A 27,416-nucleotide genomic window follows, 5' to 3' on the forward strand; every position below is an offset into this window, starting at 1 on the left:
TTATTATCATCACCCAACTGTAGCTTCTATGTGCTTTTCAAGAGAATTTTTCTCCAGAGAATATTTGTCTCAAATAAGGAAAATGAGTGTTACACTTTCCTTTAGAGTTACATTTTTATTTATACGTCAATGATTTGTCATTTGGTCGTGTCAGTCTCCTATGAATTTGGCTAATGTGAACCATTTCTACTGAGGACACATTCCCCTAGGCACATGCAAATGTTACAAAAGGGATTCTGGAATTGTATAACCTTATCTCAACCTGTGACCCTGTAAAGCCCTGTCTGGACTGGGACCTAGATTTCTTACATAACAGGCATCATTTCTATTTGCTCATCTGTACCTTTAACATAAGGCAGCGCTGTTTATTCTTTAGTTGTTCGTTACCATTTTTTCTACTTTTAGCACAGTAGAAAGCATTGAGAAATGCTGAGTTGAGAAACCAGCTCATCTCCCACCAGAATATAAATTTCATTTGGAGTTTATCAGACTTTAAGAGTATATATATTATACTCTTAAATCTTTCCTAGGATTCATATATTGAAAAATTAATGTTTACACACACACACACACACACACACACATATATATATGTATGTCTGAGAAAGATTTATGGTATCTTTGTGCCCGGAACAACTACTGGCACCTGTGACTGTTTCTAACCTTTCAAGAAGCATGTTAGCATCAGGAACTTCAGAAATTTCAACCTTCCTAAGATTTTTTATTTAAAAGTATTACTTGAAATACTAAAAGTGTTGTTATTATTTCCTGAAGCACTATACTAAAACAAATCATAATTTTAACAATGATTCAGAACTAGCAAAAAAAACTCATAATACCTCTGGGCTGAAAATCACAGCTAAGTCTCATATTGTCCTTCTCAAAAATTAAAATAACACATTTGAAAAACTTTGTATGCAGCAACCTGCACAAATGACAATTGAAGTTCATAAAACAGAATAAAAAAAAAAAGTCCTGATTTTTTCAGTGCTACTTTATTTTCATTCATTTAAGTTGATTTTGAGACTAAGACATTTCTTACTACAGTGTCTAGGAAGAATAGAAAATTTGATAAATTTGTATTGAAACTGATTTGGGGTTTTGGGGTCTTCATTCTCAAATTTGATGTTCTCTTTTTTTCAATAGCTCTAAAGTTGGAGAGACCTTTGAGACGGTACTGTTTTAAAGTTTCCTCTAGCTGGGCATATTTTGTTAAAGATATTAATGTTCTTAACTGATCGATGAGTAGCGTTGGATTTTATCTAAAAATCCAAAAATATATACAATAGTAATATCACTTTTCCAAGCATTTCTTGGACATCCAACTTTTTATCCTCTTCTTTTTTATTTTTTTCTAATTTTCTGTTACCTGATGAAAAGATTTTTTTATTGGTTCATATAGTCAATTAGGATACTTTGGTCCAATTCTCCAAATTTTTTTACAATTTCCGTTGTTATTAACAATTTGATTGTAATCTTTTATCATTAGATTCATTTCATTTTTATAATGTGTTATGATTGTAATAGTGGAAGGAATCTTAGCATAACTGACTCCATTTTTCCTCTGACTCCCCGCCTCCTGTGGTCATATCCTTTACGTTAAAAGTGTCTGCTTAGCTTTGCTTGTAGACTAGCTAATGATAGGAGAAATTTAGGTTGTAGTTCAACTTTAAGAAGAAAAATGGTAACGGTTCCTTTATCAAAACTAACTCACAAGGAGTTAAGGAAGTACACATACAAGTAATGGTATTTTCGTAAAGATTTATGGGAACATTGTGACCTGAGCTACTTCATCCGAACAGAGGTCAGCTGTTTTCACAACCTACTGGGACCATTTCACAAAGAATTTTCACAACCTCGTGGGACCGTTGCTGATGCCCAGATGTCTGAGGTTGTCAGTCACCTCTTGACCTCAATCCTCTTTCTTCCCCCTTCCATTAAAATAAAAAATGAGCCTAAAGTTCATGCTAACTGAAGATGGTTCTTTGGAACAGAAGTTCATCTTCTTGGTTTGCTGGACCTCTGAATAAAGTCACTTTCCTTGCCTCATTGCCTTGTTTCTATATGTATTGGCAGTCATGCAGCAAGTGGTACAAACTTGAACTTATTTACACGATCAAACAAGGTGAAATATATGCCCCCAAATTAGAATACACACACACACACCCCCCACCTTTGACATTTCCTGTCTAAGAGGCAGTCCTCTAAGGAAAATAAAAGTTATTAGCTAATATTCCTAAATCTTTCTTTACAACCAGGATATATTCTATTTCTCCATTGTCTTGAATTCATGCATATATCTGTCTTAAGTCATTTGGCTATTCATACTTTGATTTGTGGATTCAGATATTCTCCTTTTTCTGCTATTGAGTCTTCAATTGACTTTAATTCTATTACTTACACCTCAGCAAGAAAAATAGATTCTTCTTTTCTGGTTGAAGGATAGGATTAGCCTTTCATATAAAATATGATACTTTTCAGTGAGATTCTCCAAGAAATGAATTAGAAACAGAACTAGCTCTTCACACAACTGCCTGATGAGAATTGCAGTCTGTAATGTGATATACTGTATTCCTTTACCTTCAAAAGAGAACATGAATGATTGCATTTGCAAGTCAATGAAGAGAATGACATGTGAAATTCTTTGTTATTAATGTTCTGCTAGATAGTCATTTACCTTAAAGGAGCAAATTTTAGGAAAATTGAAACAGTGAAAATGCAACTCAGAAGAATGGTGATTTCATCCAGAAATTGCTCTGGAATATATTAGAAGACTACAGGGATATGTTAAAAATGGTCTGCTTCACCTGATACAGAGAAAATCCAAATAGTCCAAGCCATATGTAACAAAGTATTTCTCCTTGGACATAAAATAACCTTTTGGTTTTACCACACTGCCTTTTGTAGCTTCAATGTTTAGTCATAGTTATACACATCTAACAAGCATAAATAAGCATGAACTTGTCATAGAACTTCCTCTAGTTCTTTCATAACCAGGGGTGCAGTAGTGAATTCCAAAATATCTTATTCAAAAGATTATAGAGGTGGGTAACGTCCTGTATTTGGGTGGCAGACAGAGAAAGAAGATATATGTTTCCATCTCAAACATTCCAAAAGCATTATATAAGATGTCTGCAAAAATATATATTTGTATCCCTAGACGTTGGTTCTTAATATAAATTTTGGCAGATTAAAATTCTGTATGATTTTATAATCTTTCAAGCCTATAGATTTTTTATAGTTTCTCAGTGGAACTTGGAATCTGGCAAAAAGATTTATGTTGAATGCAAATATTGTCAATATATTTTAATAATAATATAAACTATTCTTTTTAAATTTTTTTTCCTGTTCATATACAGTTATCACTCCTAAAATTCTTATTCTTTCAAACATGAAATGGATTAAAAAGTGGCATTAGCAACTGTCATTTGCACAATGGTAAAATGTATAAGTCATTTCTGCTGGCAAGGCTGTTTACTTGGACTGACATTTGGCATAGGGCAATCTGGGAATGTATACAATGTGGAATATCTTGATGAATTAGGATTGAGGAGGACTTTTTTTAAGAGATGTGGCCTTGCTCTGTTGCCCAGGCTGGAGCGTGGTGATTATAGCTCACTGTAACCTTGAACACCTCTTTTCAAACAATCCTCCTGTCTTGGCTACCTGAGTAACTAGGATTACAAGCATGAGCCAAAGCACCCAGTATTAAGGATTTCTTAAAGTTCCAAAAGCAAAACATAATGTGCAAAATATTAATGAAATATATTATAATAAAATGAAGGAAATTTTATTTAATGAAGTAAATCACAAAGTAAATAGGAAGAGAACACATGTAAAAGAATATTCACAATGTCTAAAAATGAAACAATATCTAGAATATGTAGACTTCTGCAAATCAATAAAAAGAGGGGAGAGTTAAGAGTGAAGCAGGTAAATGGTATAAATGGGTAATTTCTAAAATGAAACACTTAAATAATAAAAAGAATATATGTGTTTGAAATAACTAATGGTTAGACATGGGAATTTTAAAAAGAATGATAGAGCCATATCCACTACACTGGCAAAAGTTCGTCAAAAAATTTACTGGCAGATGTTGGTGATATGGCACTCTCATGCATTGACGGCTGGAGGAAGCCCAGAAAACAGTCATTCTATAAATCAATCTAGAAATATTCAAGCAAATTAAACATAGACATAATGTATAATATAGAGGTAGTGATATATTTCAAATAAATCCCAACAGTATTTCAAGTGAGTTATTTGTAAACATGTCTACTGAACATGATTTATGGTGGCCGGATTTGGAGGTAATACAGCTTTCTGTCATTAGAGAGTGGTTTAACAAATACGATGGGTGCATACCATGAACTATCATGAAATAATTAAAAGTGATAGATTAGATGCATATATAGTAATAGCTTTCAAAATCAGATTCCTCCATGAAAAATAAAATGGGTGATATAGAAAATCTAACATGGGATTAAATACATACCAATAAAATAGAAAGACACAGTTTGAAAGAACACAGGTATGTAAAATATATACAAAAGTAACACATAATAAAGATCTATTGGCATGCAAGGCACATTCTGTGTCATAGATGGGAATAAAAGAGAATAGATAAGACTGAATAGCGAAGGAGCCATAAACGTTCCAACAGTGATACATTAACATAAATTAAGTAAACAAGCAACTGATAACAAAATAAATAACTGAATAAGTATCAAAATCTGTAAAACAAAATTTGAGAATGTATGTCCATGCCCATACTTGCCGCCTTTGTATGTACTTAACAATGTAATTTTATACATATAATCCTCCAATGTTATTTTGTTCTAGGTATTTTTTTTATTGCCATTGTGAATAGGATTTATCTCCATTATGTGCTCTAACCTGTCACACACACCATATAGAAAAATAATTTATTCTTTATTTTAGGATTTTTAAATCAAAACCAACATTTATTAATCCTAAAACAGTTGATGTAATTTTCCTGGGTTTTGTGGGCAAAAAAGTATTTCTTCTGTAGAAAATTGTTCTCATTTTCAATATTTATAGACTTATTTTCTTTTCTAACTGAATTGTTTTGAAATAATGGAACTATTATGCATGAACCAACAGCATCTTGTTGGCTGTTCTGATTTTTAGTATTTATACGGTTTTGTTTTTCTTCGTAGCTGAATTGTTGGATTATAACAGCTATTTTTAACAAAAGTGGTGAATTCTTTCATCAATGTCTTGTCATTCCATTGTCACTTTTATAAATGATTTTGATTTTAGATATGTGACTTATTCATTGTCACATTGGAAAGTTTCCTTTTAATCATAACTTACTATGACCTTTCTTTGCTATTTGCATGATTTCCATAATAATATTCTGATGTGATTAAAATAACAACTTCTAACATACATATACTTACTCATTTTTAATAGAAAAAGTTCCAACAATTATTGTAAAAGTGGACTACTATACACTATGCTCCTAAACATGTGTAGGATTTGCAGGCTTCTATACGTTGACCAGAGGGGACAGGGTGTTTATTAGTTTCTCATGCTTTGTAACAAATTACATAAAACATATTAAAACAGCACACATTTATTATCCCACACTTTCTGTAGGTCAGAAGCTCAAGTAGGGCATGGCTGGATTCTCTGCTCAGAGACTCATGATGGGACTGAAATCAAGGTGTGTTGGTGGGGAAAATGAAACTTGGAATCTTCTTCCAAGGTCTTGTTGAAAGAATTAATTTATATGCAGTTGGAGAATTGAGGTTTCCATTTTCTTTGAACTGTTGTTCAGGGACCATTTTCAGCAACTAGAGGCTGCCACAGCTCGTGGCTGTGTGGATTTATGGGCATGAGATCTCCGTAGTTAATCTGACTCCATACTCTGAAGGACTCTATGCTTGGTTTAATGCTCTGTTCTTATAGTCTTGAAATTATTTGATCATTAAACTTGTGTTTTTTATTTGAAGCCTGATGAAATAATGGGGCATGTGCTGAGAGCTTGGAACATCGACTCATGCACATTTCCTCTCCCTGTCATCACTCTCTTCCCAGCAGGGCCTAGATACTCATGAAATGGATAAAGTGGAGGTTGTACACACATGCACTGAAGTGTTTCAGTAGTGGATGGCAATAACTATACTAATCTGAGCAGACAGCACTCAGCTTTGTCAGGTAGGCATCCAGCTCAAGACTGTGTCCTTGCAAAAGAGAACCTCCAACTTCCGTCCCACCCTCAATCCAGTATCTACCCTGTCTTGCAGCAAAGGTTAAAAGACCCTTGGGGGGTGCCTCTACTATGGATTGGAACCGTGTGCCTGTAGCAAAGGGAGATGACAGGCTTGGCTTTCCTAGACTCCATCTCCAGCTAGGTTGCATCAAATCCGTCCAGAGGCTGGCAGGAGGCGGAATCCTTCAGCTGTCAGGCCTGGTGCTTGCCACTCATCAAGGGTGGCACTCTCAGGAGCCTTTGCAAGTTTGTGCTTGTCCCATGAGTATCCCTGCTACCTTAGAGTGCATACCTTTGAGTTGACTCCTGGTCTGGAAGGGCCTTGTTCAAATCTTCCTGAATCTAGCTTACATCTTTTTTTCTTCAGGCCTGCTAGAGGCACTGTCAGGGACAAGCTGAAAATATAAATTGTGCAATTTTTGTGATTCTGCAAATTTAGATGCTCTAATATTTGCATTTAAAACTGACATCACATGATCTAAACATAAATGGTAGCATGCATGCAAATAATTTGCAATTTAAATTGTTTCTTTCTTAGAAAAATAAATAAAACGCATCATGGCAATTTGAAAGGGAAACCACAGGAAGAAAATAATATATATTTTAATACCTTTAAGAGGACTCTTTTTCCTGTTTTTAAAATAAACCCTCTTGGGAGGCCGAGGTGGGCGGATCACGAGGTCAGGAAGTCGAGACCATCCTGGCTAACACGGTGAAACCCCGTCTCTACTAAAAAATACAAAAAACTAGCCGGGTGACGTGGCGGGCGCCTGTAGTCCCAGCTACTCGGGAGGCTGAGGCAGGAGAATGGCGTGAACCCGAGGGGCGGAGCTTGCAGTGAGCTGAGATCGCGCCACTGCACTCCAGCCTGGGCGACAGAGCGAGACTCCGTCTCAAAAATAAATAAATAAATAAATAAATAAGCCCTCATTTTGAACATAGGCACCCATAATTCATAGAGATACACAAATTATGAAGTGGGCCCTGCATCCGCATTCTGATGATACCTACTTTGTAGACAATCTGCTTTCTGTTTTATGAGTTTTAGAGTTTAGTGCTGTGTAAGATTATGTTTTTAGTCTAAAATAGATAGGTATATGATCTGGTGTTCAATTGGCTGTATGTAGCAGGCCATTGATATAGTTTGGAATTTTTTTCCTCTCCAAATCTCATGTTGAAATGTGACCTCCAATGCTGGAGGTGGGCCACCTGGAAGGTGTTTGTCTTATGGGGGCAGATCCCTCATGAATAGCTTGGTGCTGTCATCACATTAATGAGTGAGTTCTCACTCTATGAGACAGCGTAAGATCTGATTGTTTAAAAGGCCTGATACTCCTTCCTCTTTCTCTTGCTGCCATATGCTGGCTGCCCTTTTGCCTTCTGTCATAACTGTAAGCTTCCTGAGTCCCTCCCCCAAAGCAGATGCTGACACAATGTTTCTTGTACAGCCTGTAAAACCACTTTTCTCTATAAATTGCCCCGCTTTGAGTATTCCTTGGAAACAATCCAAAAAGGACTAACAGAAATAAATTTAGAAGTGCTTAAAAATGGAGGTTTCATTTTCTTACATTTTGCACAGCTTTTCAGACTGGCAGGTCTAGGAGGTATTCAAGAATTACATTATATTAAAACTCAGACTTTCTTTTTGTTTCTTTTTATCCCTTAATCACTGTCACCAGAATCCAGTCATTCTCAAACAATGCACAAACCTGAAACGAAGGGAGAATTGTCTTCACACATTTTATCAGCACACTTCTCAAGGGCCATATGCTGGGATTGTATCTATGCTCAAACATAATTAAGGCTGAGAAAGTACCTTGCATTTTCAGCTCCTGTTATTACTAGAGGTAAACTCTGATAGCAACAACAACAACGAAAGTGTTGGGGAGACATGGGGAAGAGGTGTAGGGTAGACAAAAGGCACCATGTAGTGATGTATGTAACTGACTCAGTGGCAGCTCAGCAGATCTGAAGAGCAAGGGATTTGGGAGATGGACCCAAGACTTACCATATGAAGTGTCTTTTGGTTTCACTCTCTTGTGTTTCATCTTTTATCTCTTAACATGCCTTCTTAATTCGTATTTTTCTCTCAGAAAAACCTTTGCATGACAGTTAAGAAAGCCACAAACAACCTTTTTTTGCTCTATAAATCCAGTGAAAATTGTTTTTCTATGGACTTCCAAATAACAATTCCATAGAAGCCCTGTAATTGTCTCTGATGGGGTGACATTTGCATGAGCTGTGGCATTCATTATTGCCAGGTAGTTGGATATTATGACCTACTAGGCCTGAGTTATACTCGTATCACTAGGTGAATGGAGGATGGTGGTTTGGGGTGGAGAAATAAAGCACTGGAATTTAAAGCTTTAACATAGGTATTGACATGAGTGAGAATGTTTTATTAAAAAGATTTTTTTTTCTAATACAATATTGATTCTGTTTTGTGAGTTTGAACAGTTAATTAGATAGTTTAGCATTAGATTTCTAGATTCATCACATTCTCTTGCTCTCAATCAGAATTTTATTTGTTTTATTTTTCTTCAGTTTTATTTTTTCTGTTGCAGTTACTGTACATATCACCTTATTTCTCAGAGTTCTTTAAAAAAATATTAGGGGGAACACAATAGAGATGTATAACTACTATATTCAGCTATCTTTTGAAATATCTTACAATCCTTATTCTTTTCATGTTATCTTGAGTGTTTTATGTTTCAGACTGCTTTCACTAGCCCTGTAATGGTGTTTTTGATTTTGTATTTACTTTTATGAAAATGAAGAAAGTGCCATTCCTCACAGATTTGTTGTACTATGCTCATCTCTGCATGATAGCTTTAAAAATCTACTCCAGGTTAAAGCTATTATGAGAAGCCAAGGAAAGTAGTACCTACATGGGGAGAGTGGAAGAGGAACTATGGTGGGCAGACCTTAGCTGATGTTAGAACTCCAGCAAGATGAAGCAAGCCTATTAGTAGGCGGGCTAATGAATGCAGAGTCAGGTGGGAGACCACGTTTGGAGATAGCTTGACAGGAGGGTTGGAACGAAAGTAGGTATGCTTGAAATGGAGAAGGAGGCAGAGAGGTAGACACAGAGGAGAAGAGATTGCTTATATACTATGGGATTGACTTTAAAAAGGTAACTATATTTAAAATAATGGGAGTCAAGTTTTTCACTTTCAGAAAATGGAATTAAAATTATAGAAATGGAGAAAGCTGCTATGAACACTCTGATGATGTTTTTAATGTAAATATAAATGTATAGATATTTATATAGATACTATTATCACCAAAAGCATCTCTTTAAAAGTCATCTAACCAGTGACTCCTTTCCTGATCATGCTGTCTAAAATAACAGAAACTTCTCTTTATTCTTCTTGTACCATTTCACTTTTCTTTAAGACTTTCATTATTGGAGAAAGAGGTTTCAAGGAACAGAGAGCATCAGTTTCAACATTCTTGAGTAGGGAGCATGCTTGGCCTGTTTGGGTAAAGCCAAGAGGCCAGTGTTCTAGAGAGTGACAGATACAAGGGAGTGGGAGAGTAGATGAGGTCATGGAGGACCTTATGGGTCATGGGAAGGATTTTTTTATTTTTAGTCTACATGAAAGAGTAAGTCATAGAATAGCTTTGGCCAGAATTGTGATGTGACCTGACCTACATTTTAAGGGATCACTTCTGTTGCTATTCAGAAAAGAACCTGGTCATGGCAGAAAAGGAAGCAAGAAAGCCAGTCTAAGGGTAAAGATGATGGTGACTTGGACAAGGGTGGTAGTGGTGAAATTATTGAGAGTTTAGCCAACATTTTTTGATTGACTAGTTGTGGATTCTAGGAGAGAGACAATAATGAGGTATAATATCAATATTTTGGCCGAAACTACTGTGAGAGTTTTGGTACCACCCACAGAGTTGGAGTGTTTTAATAAAATAAGAGGTTTAGAGGCAGAGATCTTAGGTTCTAAGTATACTTGTTTTAAAGTACTTATTAGACACTCAAGTGCAGATGACAAATAGGGATTCTGGAATTTTTGGAAAAAGTAGAGCTCCAAAATTGAGAGCCATTTTTAAAGAATGTATTTAAAGGTTTTGTAAGTTCACTTACAGGTTAATGTCAAATATAGAAGGGAAGTGGTTCTCAGACTGAGCCCTGAGGTACATCCACAGTTAGTGGGTTAGACAATGAAAAGAGATGAACAAAGGACGCTGAGAAGAAGGGAACATAAGGAAGCAGGAAAAAAATTAGAGACAATAGTATTTTGCTACATAGAGAAAAGTGTTTCAAGAAAGAGAGGTTAATGAATTAAATCAAGTGGTATCGAAAATGCCAGTAAAATAAGGATTCAAAATGGAATTTGAGACTCAGATAATAATGCTTTTGACATTTACTCAAACAATTTTAGAAAAAAATCTAATCGATTCAATAGAATAAACAGTTTCAAGAGAGAGTAAAAGGGAAGAGAATGAAATGGTAGTATAGATGTCTATTTTTTTTTCTTTTTCTTTTTTATTATACTTTAAGTTCTAGGGTACATGTGCATAACGTGCAGGTTTGTTACATATGTATACTTGTGCCATGTTGGTGTGCTGCACCCATCAACTCGTCAGCACCCATCAACTCGTCAAACAAAGGGCTAATATCCAGAACCTACAAAGAACTCAAACAAATTTACTAGATGTCTATTTAAAGGAAACTTATTTCAAAGAGTAGTAACAAAAGGGAGCTTCAACTAGTGGAGAAAGATTCAAGTAGAATCATTCCTTGAGCAAAAGTAGGAGTGGATTCTAGAACAAAGTATGGTTAGTTGTTTCATAGTAACAGGAAGGAGGTCATAGCATATAGCCACAGAGAGCAGTACATGGGCAAATTCTGTCAATGAGGGTATGTGGAAGATTCCCACTGACTCCTTTTTTTTTTTTTTTCTTTTTTTTTTTTAAATAAAATAGGAAATGTCATCAGGTGAGGTTAAGTAGTCTGGGGAATTAGAGTTTTAATCAAAGAGTAGAAATGATTTATCTTGAATAGTAGAAGAATCCTTTGATAGTGAAATGCAGTAAGATAAGAATCACTGAGACCCATTTGCCGGTGAGGTTATAAAAATACAATGAGACCATTTGATGTGTCTGTAAGTTTAAATGCCTGTGTAGAACCTGTGAAGAGGTTTGAAAACTTTTGGTTTTGCTGTTATTTTTGTTGCTAGCCAGGTATATCAGCTTCCTAGGGCTGCCATAATAAATGACCATGAACTAGGTGGCTTATAACCACAGCAATACATTTTCTCACAGTTGTGGAAGCTACAAAACTGAAATCAAGGTGTTGGCAACAATATACTCTCTATTAAGGCTCTGAGGGATGCTCTTTCCTTACCTCTTCCTAATTTCTAGCGGTTTCTAGTCATCCTTCACGCTCCTTGGATTATCAGTTCATCACTTCAATCTCAGTTTCCATTGTTCCATGGCAGTCTCCTTTTGTATTTCTGTGACTTCCCTTTGCCTTTTTATAAGGATACCAGTCACTGGATTAGAACTGACCATAATACAGTATTATTTCCTCTTAGCTAAACAAATGACATTTGCAAATACCCTATTTCTCAGAAAGGTCGCATACTTAAAGTCTGGGTGGCCATGGATTTTTAGAGACAACATTCATCCTAATTCACAGGTGAGAATGATCACGGAAAAAAAAAAAATGGCAAAAGAGCTGAGAGTTTACTCAAGGGAGTGGTTAACAATAGTCAGTGGAATCTAAGCTGTAACTAACAAAGTGAAGATAAGAAGCTGGTGATAGTGAAAAGTTAGTGGGGTCATTGAACCAAAAGTTTTCATGACACCAAGTAAATGTATAATGAAAATAACTATTGGAGCAAGCACAGAAGCTCATGTGTATAATCCCAGCATGTTGGGAGGCTGAAGCAGAAGGATGACTTGAGCCCAGATGTTCAAATCCAGCCTGGACAACATAGTGGAAGCTCACATCTACAAAAATTTGAAAAAAAAAAATAGCCAGACATGTGGGCATGCACTTATAGTACCAGCTACTTGAAGGACTGAAGTGGAGGATTCTTTGAGAATGGAAGTTAGAAGATGTAGTAAGCAATGATTGTGCCACAGCACTCCACCTGGGTGACAGAATGAGGGACTCTCAAAATATCTCAAAAATAAACAAAAAATTATTGGAATCATGATACTAGAAGGACTGCAAAGACTTGCACGTGATCAGAGAATGGAGAATTTGAAATAGATATCCTGGGGGTAAAAATATTGGTAATAACAGTCTAGAATCTGAAACAGAGGGCAAAATCCACGGAAGGAAGAAAACATTAATTATTATAAATGAGGGAAGGAAGAAAACATTAATTATTATAAATGAGGTTATATATATATATATATATAAATCACCAATAATTTTGTGTGTGTGTGTGTGTGTGTGTGTGTGTGTGTGTATATATATATATATATATTTTTTTTTTTTTCCTTTGGTAAGGAGTCTCCTGTTTGGTCAAAAACATGTCTTTGGAGAAGATAGAAACTGTCCGTAGTTAGCAGTCAGTACTGATAGCAGCTGGGATGTGTGTATACATATCAGGTAGTGAGGACCTGGGGTGAAAACTAACAGCATTCCTTAAAGGTATAAAATGGTATATCCTAAATGTATTTGCTGCACAAAACCCGTGAATATTTCGGAGATGGTTGTTCAATGATCTGCAAGAGAACTAAAGAGTGGGGAGTTCATCAAGCAGTCAATAGATCATACAGTTCAAAAAGTATAAGGAATGAATAGCCACAGCTTGAATAGAAACAGAGATGAAAAGGATAATATTCTTAGGGAAGAGCTGGGTTCTGTTAAATGAAGAAGGCTAAAGTATGAGTGGAGGATAAGAAAATAAGGGAGTTGGTTTATGATAGATGGCGTATTCCAGAAAGTACAGCGGCAGAGTCTGTAATGTGGAGGAAAAGAGAGGGTAAGCATAGAAAACTGGTCAGCCCATGTGAAATTAGGAAATATTTGGGGAAGCAGAGTCCAGGTGAAGAGGAATGACCCAAGACTCTTGGTATTCTTGTGATGACCTAAATAAATAGATCCATAAAGGAATTAAAACTGATTTCCTGTTAGGGGAAGAAACAAAGTTCAGTTCTAATGGTAATGTATTTCGTAAGTATCGGGAGAACCCACTCCCGATAGTTACGTGGGTTCTTTTCCATTTTCTTGGCTGGTTTGAGAAATAAAGGGAAAGAGCACAAGAGACAGAAATTTAAAGCAGGGTGTCCGGGGGAGACATCACATGTCGGCAGGATCCGTGATGTTCCCCAGCCATAAAACCAGCAAGTTTTTATTAGCGATTTTCAAAAGGGTAGGGAGTGCCCGAATAGGGTGTGGGTCACAGAGATCACATACTTCACAACGTAATAAAATATCACAAAGCAAGTTGAGGCAGGACAAGATCACAGGACCATAGGATGGGATGAAATTAAAATTGCTAATGAAGTTTCAGGCAGGCATTGTCATTGATAACATCTTATCAGGAAACAGGGTTTGAGAGCAGACAACCTGTCTGATCAAAATTTATTAGGCGGGAATTTTCCTCTTTCTAATAAGCCTGGGAGCCCTACAGGAGAGTGGGGTTTATTTCATCCTTTCAGCTTTGACCACAAAAGATGGCACGCCTTGAGGGGGCCATCTATAAACCTACCCTCAGGGCGCATTCTCTTTCTCAGGGATGTTCCTTGCTGAGAAAAATAATTCAGCGATATTTCTCCTATTTGCTTTTGAAAGAGGAGAAATATGGCTCTGTTCCCTCTGGCTCACCGGCAGCCAATTCAAAGTTACCTCCCTTGTTCCCTGAACATCACTGTCATCCTGTTCTTTTTTCAAGATGCCCAGATTTCATATTGTTCAAACACACATGCTCTACAAAAAATTTGTGCAGTTGACACAATCATCACAGGGTCCTGAGGCGACATTCATCCTCTTCAGTTTAGGAAGAAGATGATGGGATTAAAAGATTAAAGTAAAGACAGGCATAGGAAATCACAAGGGTATTGATTGGGGAAGTGATAAGTATCCATGAAATCTTCACAATTTATGTTCAGAGATTGCAGTAAATACAGGCATAAGAAATTATAAAAGTACTAATTTGCGGAACTAATAAATGTCCATGAAATCTTCACAATTTATGTTCTTCTGTGGCGGCTTCAGCCGGTCCCTCTGTTTGGGGTTCCTGACTTCCGGCAACAATAAGACTGGGTATTTGAGTATTTTATATTGCAAAAAGTAATTGTGTGTGTGTGTGTGTGTGCATGCACATTTGTGTGTGTGCGTGTGTGTAGACATCTGAGGACTTTGTTTTAATTGTCATTACAGCTGGAAGGTTTAGGTAAAGCCAGTCTTATTTGGAGCTACAGAAATAATCTAGACTCCTTACAAGGTTGTCAAATTTCTGGTGTTTTTGTTCTGATGCTTGTTGTGTTGATTGATTCAGTAGGGTTCCAGTGAGAGGGTATCTAGTACTTGGCCCTAGATTGCCTTGTTAACTGGAAGTTAGATGTTAAGGTTGCAATAACTTGGACACTTTGAGATAGACCTGCTAAACAGGAGTGAACAGAAAAAAAACCACACATTAATATTTTATTTAAGTGGTTTTTTTAAGATGATATATTCAGTCTTGTGGACATTAGATAATGACCTACTCTTGCCAGCTCAGCTACATTTATTTTATATCTTGCTGATTTTTAAAAGTGGAACAGTATCATACTATCTGCATTTAGCCACACTCAAGGTTAAGATCAGAATTCTCCACAAGACTGTCCTCACTGAAGACACAACTGCAACTTCCAGAGCCATCATCAGTTCAGACCAGCTGATTACAAACTTGAAAGCCCTCATATACTTCCTCAGATTTGATAATTTGCCCAAATGACTGATAGAACTTAGGAAAGCACTATACTTAATTATTATTGTTTTAATACAGCAAAATAATACAATCAGAACTAGCGGAAGGAATTGATGCACAGGGAGAGGTCTGAGAGGGTTCCAAACTGGAAGTTTCTGGTGAGGTCGTCAGGGATGTATTACCTCCCGGGCAGAGAAATGTGACAATACTCAGAAAGTACTGGCCACCAGGGAGGCTCATTACACAGGCATGATTGAATCATTCTCTGTATGGCTGAACTTAATCTATATCCCCCCTCCCATCTCTGGAGGTGGAATTGATATTATCAGGCTCAAGATACTAACCTAATTACTACATAGCCGTAAAAAATTAAATACAATTATGTCCTTTGCAGCAACATGGATGCAGTCAGAGGCCATTATCCCAAGAAAATTAATGCATGAAGAGAAAACCAAATACCCCATAGTGTCACTTACAAGTGGGAGCTAAATATTGGGTACTGCTGGACATAAATATGGCAATAATACATACTGGGGACTAGTAGAAGGGGTAGGGAGGTGAGTAAGGGTTAAAAAACTAACTCTTGAGTTCTAGGCTCGCTATCTTGATGACAGGATCATTCATGTCCCAAACCTCAGCATCATGCAACATACTCATGTAACAAACCTGCCCCTGTACCTCCAAAATCTAAAATAAAAGCTGAAATTATTTTTAAAAATTATTATAGCAATTTTCAAGTTGTTATTGTTTGATTTTATGCTATATTTGTATATAATGTATTCGTATATATGTATATACATTATATTTCTATGTAACCATGTAAGTTATAATTGCATTATGTGTAAGTTGTGGCCTTATTTCAAGTTATTGTGGTAGGAATTTTGGCAGATTTTTTTCTGGTTATAGATGATTAGGCAAGTGATCATGACTTAAGAAGTCTATTGATAGAAGTTCTCATCACATGAAAGAAAACAGAAAGTAAGATAAATTATCAAACACTAGTGCTAAATTGGGTATACATATTTCACAGAATTCAAATTTAGTTATATATATGTGTGTGTGTGTATATATATGTATATATGTGTATGTGTTTATATAGGTGCGTGTATATATATACACATATATAATATATACATACATATACTATATATACACACACACATTGCTGATTATGTTTGATGTTGGGGTAGGAATTTGTGAATGTTGTAAGAAAATAAGGATTGTATTGCGTCTCCTCTCTGATTAGTATGTCCCTAGAAAAGAGAAAGATTATTTTAAAAGATTAGATTGCATCAGCTCTGCCCAGTAATTTATTAACTCAGAGAAAATAAGTGGTTAAAATATTATTTTATTCAATGGACCAGTTTATTGAATTTACAGTTAATTCATTTAAGTCAACATCCCTCTGATATATGTAAACATCAAGTATAAACTATTTAAAGCAATTTAATATTGCTCTCATCAAGTTACAGACTTGTAAGCATCAGTAAGCATCAAGAAAATATATTTTCTAGTTTTAAACTACAGCAAAATATGTACATGGACATGAGAGGGCATATGTAAAATGAAATATCTCAAGGTTTCTCTTTTTCAAATCAATGCTTAAATTCCCTGGATTATGCTCACTCAAAATTCTGTCTCTACTTATTTTCCTTATATTGAATAATCTTATGTTAAAAGATTTGTACCATCTTATTTCTGAAAGATTTACTGTCAAGATAATATGTGCCAAACACTAGGCTGGGTAGTGGCTATAAGAGATGAATAAGTATATAGTGAAGAAATAGCTTTACTCAATGAGAGATGGAGCCTTTGCTCCAGCACCTGTAAGGTAACCTGTAAACCTGAGTGTTAGGAATTTCCTCAATGATGGATGTGCCTTTGGTGTTGTTGATGGGCCCCTTTGACCACACTTGGTAGTGCGAAGAGGTGACCCACGGTTGATCCCGAAACAATGTATGCTAATAAGATGGCTCAGGATGGAAGCTGGCCATGCCAGTAATTGCTTTTGAGAACATAGTCATAAATTCTTTCCCAAGGCCAATATCCAGAATGATGTTTCTTAGGTTTTCTTCTAGAATTCTTATATTTAAGGTCTTACTTTTAAGTCTTTAATCCATCTTAAGGTAATTTTTATATATGGTGAAAGGTAAAGGTGCAGTTTTGTTCTGCATATGGCTAGCCAGCTTTCCAAGCACCATTTATTGAATAGGGAGTCCTTTCCCCATTGGTTGTTTTTGTCAACTTTGTCAAAGATCAGATGATTCTAGGTATGCAACTTTATGTCTGGGTTCTCTATTCTCTTCCATTGGTCTATCTGTCTGTTTTTGGATCCGTACCATCCTGCTTTGGTTTTAGCCTATAATACAGTTTAAGTTCAGGTAATGTGATACCTCTGGCTTTGTTCTTCTTGCTTAGGATTGTTTTGGCTCTTGGGGCTCTTTTTTTGGTCCCATGTGAATTTTAGAATAGCTTTCTTTTGTCTAATTCTGTGGAAAACAACATTGGTAGTTTGATAGGAATAGCAGTGGATCTGTAGATTGCTTTGGACATTATGGCCATTTTACTGATTCTTCCAATCCCTGAGCATGGAATGTTTTTCCACTTGTTTGTCTCATCTACGACTTCTTTCAGCCAAGGTTTGTAGTACTCCTTGTAGAGATCTTTCACATCCTTGGTTAAATGCATTCCTAGGATATGTGTGTGTGTGTGTGTGTGTGTGTGTGTGTGTGTCTATTGCAAGTGGGATTCCATTCTCTATTTAACTCTCAGCTTGAACGTCATTGGCATATAGAGATGCTACTGATTTTTGCAGACAAATTAGTTAAAATTATAATGATTATAAACAGAATAAAATCCTTTCTCTTTTAGTATAAAACATATCCTTTCTCACTGTAACAATGTCAAAAATATATAAAGTCAAATCTTCTTGTAATCTCAAATAGTCATGAATATGTAATAATCTTAAGTAAACATTTTATTAATGTTAAATTAGTTCAGAAAAGCGTACCTTTAGTAAAAGTAAAACCCAATGACTAGTCACAAACTGAACATGCCTGTTTAACCAGCTCCCAAATACAAAGCGAATACTAACCTCCCCGAAGCCCTCTAGTAGCCTTATCCAGTCACTAATTTTTCCCCACCCAGCAAAGGTACCCACCATCCTGACTCCTAATGAAAAGTTTATTTTGTAGCATAATTCTTAAAAGCATCTCTATTCAGTAAAAAAAAAAAAAAATCTATTATTAGTTATCCTCATTAATAGCACACTATTTGGGTTTTGAATCATAATAATGTTTATAGACTGGTGACCCAAGGTTCAAAATTTAGCATACAAACATGATTTAATTTTTAGCTGTCACATCTGCATAGCACACCTTAACTTTACTCTGTGGTTTGCTCTTGGGTCCATCCACCCTCTAGTCTATATGTATCCATTTTTCCATATTCAGCATGATGTGAATATTTTCAGTAAATAGGAAGCAAATAGAGAGAAGGAAGTCGTGAGTTTTTCAGTGGATTTAAGGATATGCAATACTATACACTAAGGTGAACAGAAAAAAAACAGATAGTTTTGGGGGGAAAATATGACATACTATGTAGATGAAGAAAGTTTCCATCCCTCAAGATCAGTGGTACGCTCTGAAGAACACAACTAAACTTGGTGCTGTCAATATTCATTCATAATACATTATTGAAAGTGAAAGTGAATATTTGTGTTATTTAGCCAGACTAATACCTGATAAATGAATCTTGTTAATAATGTCAACAAATAATTATCACTCAACCGCGTGTACAGTAACAGTGACTGAAATTCATTACCTTTTAAGCTATTTAATTTCATTTTAAAACAATATTAATTAAATGACTGTTGTTCTTCTTGCTGTACACAAATTTTCTTTTTTTTCACCTATATCTGATATTTTGGTTTTGATTTGGGGGCTCCATGCAAAATATATGAAATTTCTTTCCCATATGGCCACACTAAATTAATGAAATTAATGGAAGATGCCATTAACTTCAAATTTTATTTTATTCAGAATAACTGTTCATAGTTACATTAATTGTTCTTCACTTGATCTTGTTTTAATTCTTTCCCATGTTTACCCCAATTAATCAATATAGTATCATCTTTTTTCTCATTCTTTTTATATTTTTACTTTTAATTCAATTATAATTATATGTGTATATACTTTGATATACATATACATTGTGTAATGATTACATTTAGCTTATATCCATCACCTCACAAGCTTATTTTTTGTGGTGAGAACATTTGAAATTTACTCTTGTAGCAATTTTAAAAACATGAGGCTTTATTATTAACTATAGTTATCATCCTGTGCAATAGATCTCAAAAACTTATTTCTCTTGTGTAACTAAAACCTTGTATGACCTCTTAATCTAAATTACAATAGCCAATGGAATCTTTCATGACTACACTTAATTATTAATGCCTTTCGAGTTTCACAAAATGCAAATGTTTTCAATGGCTCTACTATGCCACTAAGAAATTGCCAATCATATGACCTCATGACATAAGCAAACTTATTAAGTTTATTAGTGTAGGTAAGACATAAATCTGATTTTTAAAATATCTGCATAGCCAGTCTTTTCTGTCTGAAACTGTTTTGGAATAAATATATGCTGAAACAGTTAAAGAATGAAATTCTTGTTTTTTCTAATGCGAGAAAAAACTAGATTTATTCATAATACTTGTTGTTTTAATTTTAAAGGGTAGAGCCCAGATTTTATGTTTGATTGCATACATTTAAATGCATTGTGTGATTAACAGTCATAAATATTGTTAGTTTCATTAAAGAGTTTTATTTTATTAAGTAATTATTTAGTGGATTTCTGCTATGTATTGGACTCTGTTCCAGGTGCTTAGGATATAGCAGTAAACAAAACAAACATTTCGGCCCTTCTTTAACTTAGAAACCAATGCTTATAGCAATTACAGACTTTTCTCAGTAAATAAATGCAAGGGGAAGAATTAGGAAAATTCTAATATAATGAGGCTTTAGCCAGACAATGATAAATAATGGTGGAAAAATATTTTATTTGTTTCTTCGACAAGCACAAAGAATCATAGACTTTAAGGACATTTTCCTTTGATTATAATAATCAGGAATCGTATATTTTTCTTTCTCTGTCATGAATGTAAAATGCTAAATTGTGCAAACTCTTAACCATCTATATCATTGTTTTTCTTCATAAAATGATGAAACTGTAAACACTGAGGTGAATATATGTGGCTTTGACTAAAGGCGGGAATCGCTGTGAATATCTTTCAAAGAACAATTATTAAAGTAGTGCCATTGTAGATCCCATTGATAACTCTATAACGATTCAATTATGCTATATTAATCTGAATATGGAAATGTCCTTCAAATAGTATTAATTAAACACATAATTTTACTGAAGTTGCAAGACTGGAAACATTGTTTTCTATTTGCTAATTTCATTTTCCAGAAGTTTGATGCTTTCCTAGCTAAAAGGAAAAATAATTAAAGGGCAAAAATAGAATGTATTTTGTACCAAAGATTTAGTGAAGTGAATTTAAAATTAAAGGAGGCTTAATAAAATCTTTACTAAACTATATGATTTCTAATAATTACTTTGAAGTTTTCTTTAAAAAATTATTTGCTCTGTACCCATAAATGTTTATTTCTCATTAAGGTCTTTTGCATAGATTGCTTTCTTGCTGGGATGCTGCTCTCCATTCTTTAAATGAGGACTCCTTTTAAATGTCATTTCCTCAGTATGACCCCCAAGACCCTCAAGGTCATATAATCTAACATAGCTGCCACTACCACTATTTTCTTTCACTGCATCTTGCAATTTCTTTTGTATCATTTATTGTATTATATCCTCATTTGTATATTTATTTGTTTAATGTTTTGTTTATCACTCTAAACTTGTTAGCAGAGTATATTTAACACCTTAGTCAGGCGTGGCATATAATAAATTCTCAATATTCTTGTCAAACAACAATTGTCAAAGTTGAGGAATAAATTGAAGATATTATTAAATTATCTGAAAATTAGTCTTGTTACAATCCTAAATTGATCAATTTTGTTACAAATGGCTTTAATATAGTCTAGCATTATTAATCTATAAAATAGTCAAATATGTAGATATTTGTGTACAAATATAGTTCATGCTTTTTGTAGAGTAAGATTCTCCTGATTGTTTAAGCAGGGACTGTTTGAGTAGCACGATCTCCTTTCTGTTAATTAATTCATCATTTCACTAAGTGTCTTAAGGAAGATGACTCCATCCTTTGTTCAAATGCAAAGTCTAGTTGGTGCTAAGCCAAAGAAATTTCCATTCCTTTTGCCAGTGATTGGTTTAGGGGTTAGCATGTGATGCATTTCTGGTGAATGAGAGTTACAGGGAAGTCTGGTGGTATTTCTGTGTACATTTTCTTTTTCTTAAGGTGAGACACAGGAAAATTAGTTCACTTCTGCCTCAGGTAATTATTGTGTATGGCATGCTCATGATGACAAAATAAAAGGAGGGAAAGAATCTGGGTCCTTGATGTCATCATTGTGCGAATGAATTAATCAACAGTAAAAACACCTAAGCTCTGAATTTCTGTTTAGTGAAAGCAGGTCTGAAAGGATTTTTCTTGTATCTTCAGTCAAAAGCTTTGAAGTACATTTTCAAAACAATAACACATAATTTTTAAAATGTTGAACAATATTTTGAAATATTGTCACTTTAAAATAATATGTGAAATTTAGGACTGATAATAGTGAATTCTGTTTCAATAAAATATTTAATGTGCATAATTATTAATTTCACCTTGATGGTCAATAAGGAGATTGTGCATTAGTACAGAATAAAAGAGATAAGTTTAGTTAAATTGGATAAGAAACATGCAATTATCTACTGTTTTGCCATTAAAATCTTCATCATAAATTACTTTATGCCAAACGATATAATAGCTATATCCCAGCTGGAGTTTAAATTCATCATCTGACACTGTGGGAGTCGAAATGTTATGGTATCAAGTTTATGAACTTCTTTACTTTCAAAGTGACTTAGCTAAAATATACAGCTTTAATGATTAATGTTGATAGCAATTAACATGCACATTTGTCGGCCACGGGATGCTTGCTCAATTTTCATGGCATATGACATTAAAATAAATGATCGTTTTCATGTGATCTTCTCAAGCTTTATGACTGAATTTGTGATACTCTCAGTGATTTTAATGACTATATTATTAAATAAACCATTAATAATAATCATGTTACTTCTATAAAGTTGTTTACACAAGAGAACATGTTCTAAGATATTATAATAACTTAATCTTTCTAAAATTTTATGAAATAAAAAATTTTTACTGTCTTTTTAGAGATGAGCAAATCGATGCATAGAGGGACTACGAGTTGCCCTGTGTCCTTCAGATCCTAGGTCGTGAAGACAGCCTGAATGTACTTTTAACCACTGTGTTGGCTCCTTTTTATTAGATAGAAAACATACAGAGAATAAACATTCAAGTAATTTTTATTTTATTAAATATATATGTGGTTTATTATTTGAAATAATATTTTACTTCTATTAAATAAAATACCATTTTATACCACTAGTACACAAATAAATTTAATTCACTCTTTCTGAGAGGTGTCATAAAGTTTTAACTTAAGATGAATTTCTGAATATAGTAATTATTATAATACATGGGGAAGATTTCATGTAAGAAACAGTCGTATTTACTGAACGAATTGTTGCTTTTCAAGCTAGGACTATCATCTGGCCCATCTGCAAAAATGAGTTTTGAATTAAATTGTCAATGTAATTCACTGGGTTCCTTTGCAGGTGCAACAGCCCTGTATTTAAAATCTATTTAATCAATAAGCTCCTGAAGAAATTACTTATACACATGATAGACCATAATAAATAACATTCCCAAAGGTGCAAATTAAAAATTCCTTCTTTTCCAAAGGTAAGTTTTATTCAAGCTTCAAAGATTGAATATTGCAAAGAAGCTTAGGGGAGGACTGTAATGTCATTAACTATGTATGCACAGGAAAAATAATTGAGAAGTCGTATAACATTGATTGATTGCTAAATATTAGCATTAAATAATTATGTCCTGTCAGTACATTGTAATATTTTGGTGGTTGAAGATATCTATGATTTTTTCCCATTTATATATCTTCCCATCTATCTTAGATCCGTGCACATCATGCATTTAATTATCTGAGCAAAATTCCTTACAAGTCTAATACTTTTCTCACTTTTTTTGTTAATTTTACACATAGCTTTGCACTTCAGATAATATTTTATTTTAAAAAGCCACTTAAGTATACAGAAATAAAGTATTTTATAAATTTTGGAAGCCCAAAGGAATTAGGCTTACTCTAAATGGTACCACTTATACATTGATAATTGTTTTATACATAGATATTCACTCTTTATTGAGGAACCCTTTATTTAAGACTTACTATACACTTAGATGAAACACATATATGAAAAAAGGAAGATGAATTCTCTACCCCCAAGGAATTGACATTTTGTTTTAAGAGCTTATATAAGGTGGTCATGTAATATGGTCATAGGTATGATATAATTGAACTCTAACAACATAAATATATGACATTTATTTTTAGTTTGCAAATAAAGAAACTAAATTTTAAGAAGTTTCAATTGTTGAACTTTCTTGTTGAAAATTATATACTATCTGTGCAGTCATGAGGCTCTTCCCCAGATCTTTCTACATTTACATTTTTTCCTAACCTTACTATCTCCATTTCTTCATTTTCTACACTGCAGTAAAAGCGATAGTCCTACAACTAAAAAATAAAAAAAATAATTTTAAAAAAGACCATGCTGGTCTCCTGTTTAAAACACGTAAATTCTGCCAATTGCTTTCATGGTAATATCCAATTAAGAATATGATTTTATCCAATTAAGAATATGGTTTTCTTAAATATGATCCACAAGCTGGTTTGAGAGGTAGGGGTGCTCCTGGGGCGTTTTGTGTTCATATCACAGATTTTGGAGGACATCATTATTGATTAAGAATTGGAAGCACTGAAGCACTGTTCTGAGTATAACAATAGGTGTCTAGGAGCCCATTCCCTTTCTTGAAGGAACTTAAGAATGTCTTTGGTGATAGAAAGCCTTTTTTTTTTTTTTAAAAAAAAAAAAAAACATGGAAAAAAGTGAAAACAAAGTGAAGGTAGACTTTGCTAAGTCCTTGGCATGACTGAGTAGCTTAAACATTCAGCAGCTATTAATGACCTGCTTTGAACTTGAAACTAATGGGTAAGACAATCCAGGTAGCTTCTCAGATTTAGGTGCTTTAGGCGCTCCGATGAACAAGCTGCCTATGTGTGAGCTGACTTGTCTCTTAATAATTGGTGATGAAATATAGAGGATGGGACAGTGGCATCTCACAACAGTCTCTCCATTTCTTTCCACAAGGGTCCTCTGCATCCTGTCCCCTCTCTCAGGCCTACAGCCTCCTTCTTTCATTCAGTCTATTCCTTGCTTTCCAGCCTCGGCATGGGTGGTGAGTGAAAGGTTTCTTATTGCTAATGTTGCTTACTTGTTTCTTGGTTTTTCAAATCTCAATCATCTAGTCAAATAACTATATTCTATTCTTAAGTTATGAGTGTCAATGATCTATTCCCTTCCTCTCCCTCCCCTCTTTTTCTTCCTCTGTGTTTTGCTTACACATATATTCCACTAAAATAAATAAATATAAAGTGCTGAATGCCTAACTGAAAAAAAGGTAGAAATTAGTAACAGAGATATACTGTTAAAACTGGGACTGAAATGGCATAAGTTTGACATGTTGATCCTTGGCATACTTATCCTTAAACTTCCATTAGAAAATAACTGAAGACATCACAACAGGAAAAATATACAACTATAATGGGAAAATAAGTCTACCATTGATTTTCTGGAATTTGGAACTTGAGTCTGTTATTGATGTGTTATAATTGTAAGATCATAAATTGACATTATTGGCTAATACACACTACGGTCTTACAAATTTATGAATGTGACCATGCATAAGTTCACAGAAGGCTTATGCTAATCATGTCTTATAGCTTTGAAGTATAAGAACCTTATCAAAGAACACTAAAGGTAATTGTCCCTCTCTCCAAATTAGCTTTTTAAAAGAGAAAGCATTGAAAATCTCAAAACTCCAGGCTGGGCATGGTGGCTCATACCTGTAATCCCAGAATTTTGGGAGACCGAGGACAGCAGACCACCTGAGGTTTGGAGTTCGAGAACAGCCTGGCCAACATAGTGAAACTCTATCTCTACTAAAAATACAAAAATTAGCCGGATGTGGTGGGGTGGGGGAGGGCACCTGTAATTCCAGCTGCTAGGGAGGCTGAGGCAGGAGAATTGCTTGAACCCAGGAGGCAGAGGTTGCAGTGAGCCGAGATCGCATTACTGCACTCCAGCCAGGGCCGCAGAGTGAGACTCCATCTCAAAAAATAAAAATAAATAAATAAAGTTTTAAAAATACGATTTCTTTCTAAGATAAATTTTAAAAGGGACAGAAACACAAATACTAGGAAATTAAAAGAGAGGAATAAAACTAACCTTAACTCCAAATTAAGATCAAAACAAAACCAATAAGCAAAATCATATCTTAAAAAGATCATACTGAATACTTAGGAGTATATTTACCTGTCTATAATTATCATTGAAAAGTGAAAATAAATCAAATAATGTTTTATTAAAAATACCTAAATTTGGCCGAGAACGGTGGCTCACGCCTATAATCCCAGCACTTTGGGAGGCCGAGGTGGGCGGATCACGACGTCAAGAGGTAAAGACCATCCTGGCCAACATGATGAAACCCTGTCTCTACTAGAAATAGCAAAATTTAGCCGCGAGTGGTGGTGCGTGCCTGCAGTACCAACTACTCGGGAGGCTGAAGCAGGAGAATCGCTTGAACCTGGAAGGCGGAGGTTGCAGTGAGCCGAGATCGCGCCATTGCACTCTAACCTGGCGACAGAGTGAGACTCCGTCGAAAAACAAACAAACAAACAAAACAAAACAAAAAAAACTAAATTTAAAAATAACCATGACGTAATTCCAAGAAATATTTAAATATCTACCACTTTCAATATGCTGTTCGAGGTATCAAAAGATATTTTTAAATATTGAAAAAGAATGTACACTACCAATATTAGCTTGTCACTTAACATTTTCTCTTTATATCCCAAATTCATTGCATGAGGCTAGAACAGTGGATTAGGTAGTGTACCTTGATGGTGCTCTTTACAGCTGTTAGTTTCATTTACTATTATTGTGGTAAGCCTCCTCTCCACAAAGCAGCGTGACCATGTTTTCATTCTTTAGTATAGCTAAACACATTCTGTCGCATCACACTTAAGTCTTTCACGCTGAATACTAAATTATCTATTAACAATAATAATAGTCCAGTAAGAGGTTGAATTAGTTAGAATTTCAAAGCGTGGACTCTAGGACAAATGGTCTGGCTTTATATCCCGGCTATTCTGTTTACTATGGGCACATGAACTTTCTATCTATAAAGTATGAATGCTAATAATACAGCTTACCTCACATGATTGCTGTGAAGAGTACATGAATTAAGAGTACTTGAAGAATAAAACACTTAAAAGAGGTGATGAAACACAGAAAAACATTTTTAAAATTCTAGTTATGCTATAATATTACTATAATTTGCATGATGTGAGGACAGAGGCTTATTTTTTTTTCTACATTAATATATTTTCAGTCCATAGAATAGATGATAACACATGGTAGGTGCTCTAAACATTCTGGTGAATAAGTGAACATTTACCAAACACTTTTAACTGTCAGGTGCTGGGATAAATATTTCACATGCATTACTTCTTTCGTTTTTCTAATAAACCTTTTCATTAAATAGACTTATATGTTCCTTTTCCTGACACGGGGATTAAAACATAAGTTAAATTAATGGCTGAGTATCATCTGATTAGGAAGTTTATTAATTTCCTGTTTCTGCTATAAAAATTACCAAACTTAACAGCTTAAGCAACCCATAATTTTCATCTTACAGTTCTGGATTTCAGAAGTCCGAAATATGTTTTATCAGGCTAAATCCACAGTATTAAATGTTTATCTCTGGAGGCTTTTGGGGGGGAAACTGGTCTTTTCTATTTTTATTTTTTGATGCTGTTTTTATTGTTGTTTGTTTGTTTTCCTTTTGCCTTTTCCAGCTTTTAGAGGCCTTCTGATTTCTTCAGCTTATGGCTTACTTCCTCCTACACAAAACAAACACATACACAATGAAAACACACAAAAGG

Source organism: Chlorocebus sabaeus, chromosome 25 (genome assembly GCF_047675955.1).
Source record: "Chlorocebus sabaeus isolate Y175 chromosome 25, mChlSab1.0.hap1, whole genome shotgun sequence".
In the NCBI taxonomy this organism is placed as follows: domain Eukaryota; kingdom Metazoa; phylum Chordata; class Mammalia; order Primates; family Cercopithecidae; genus Chlorocebus; species Chlorocebus sabaeus.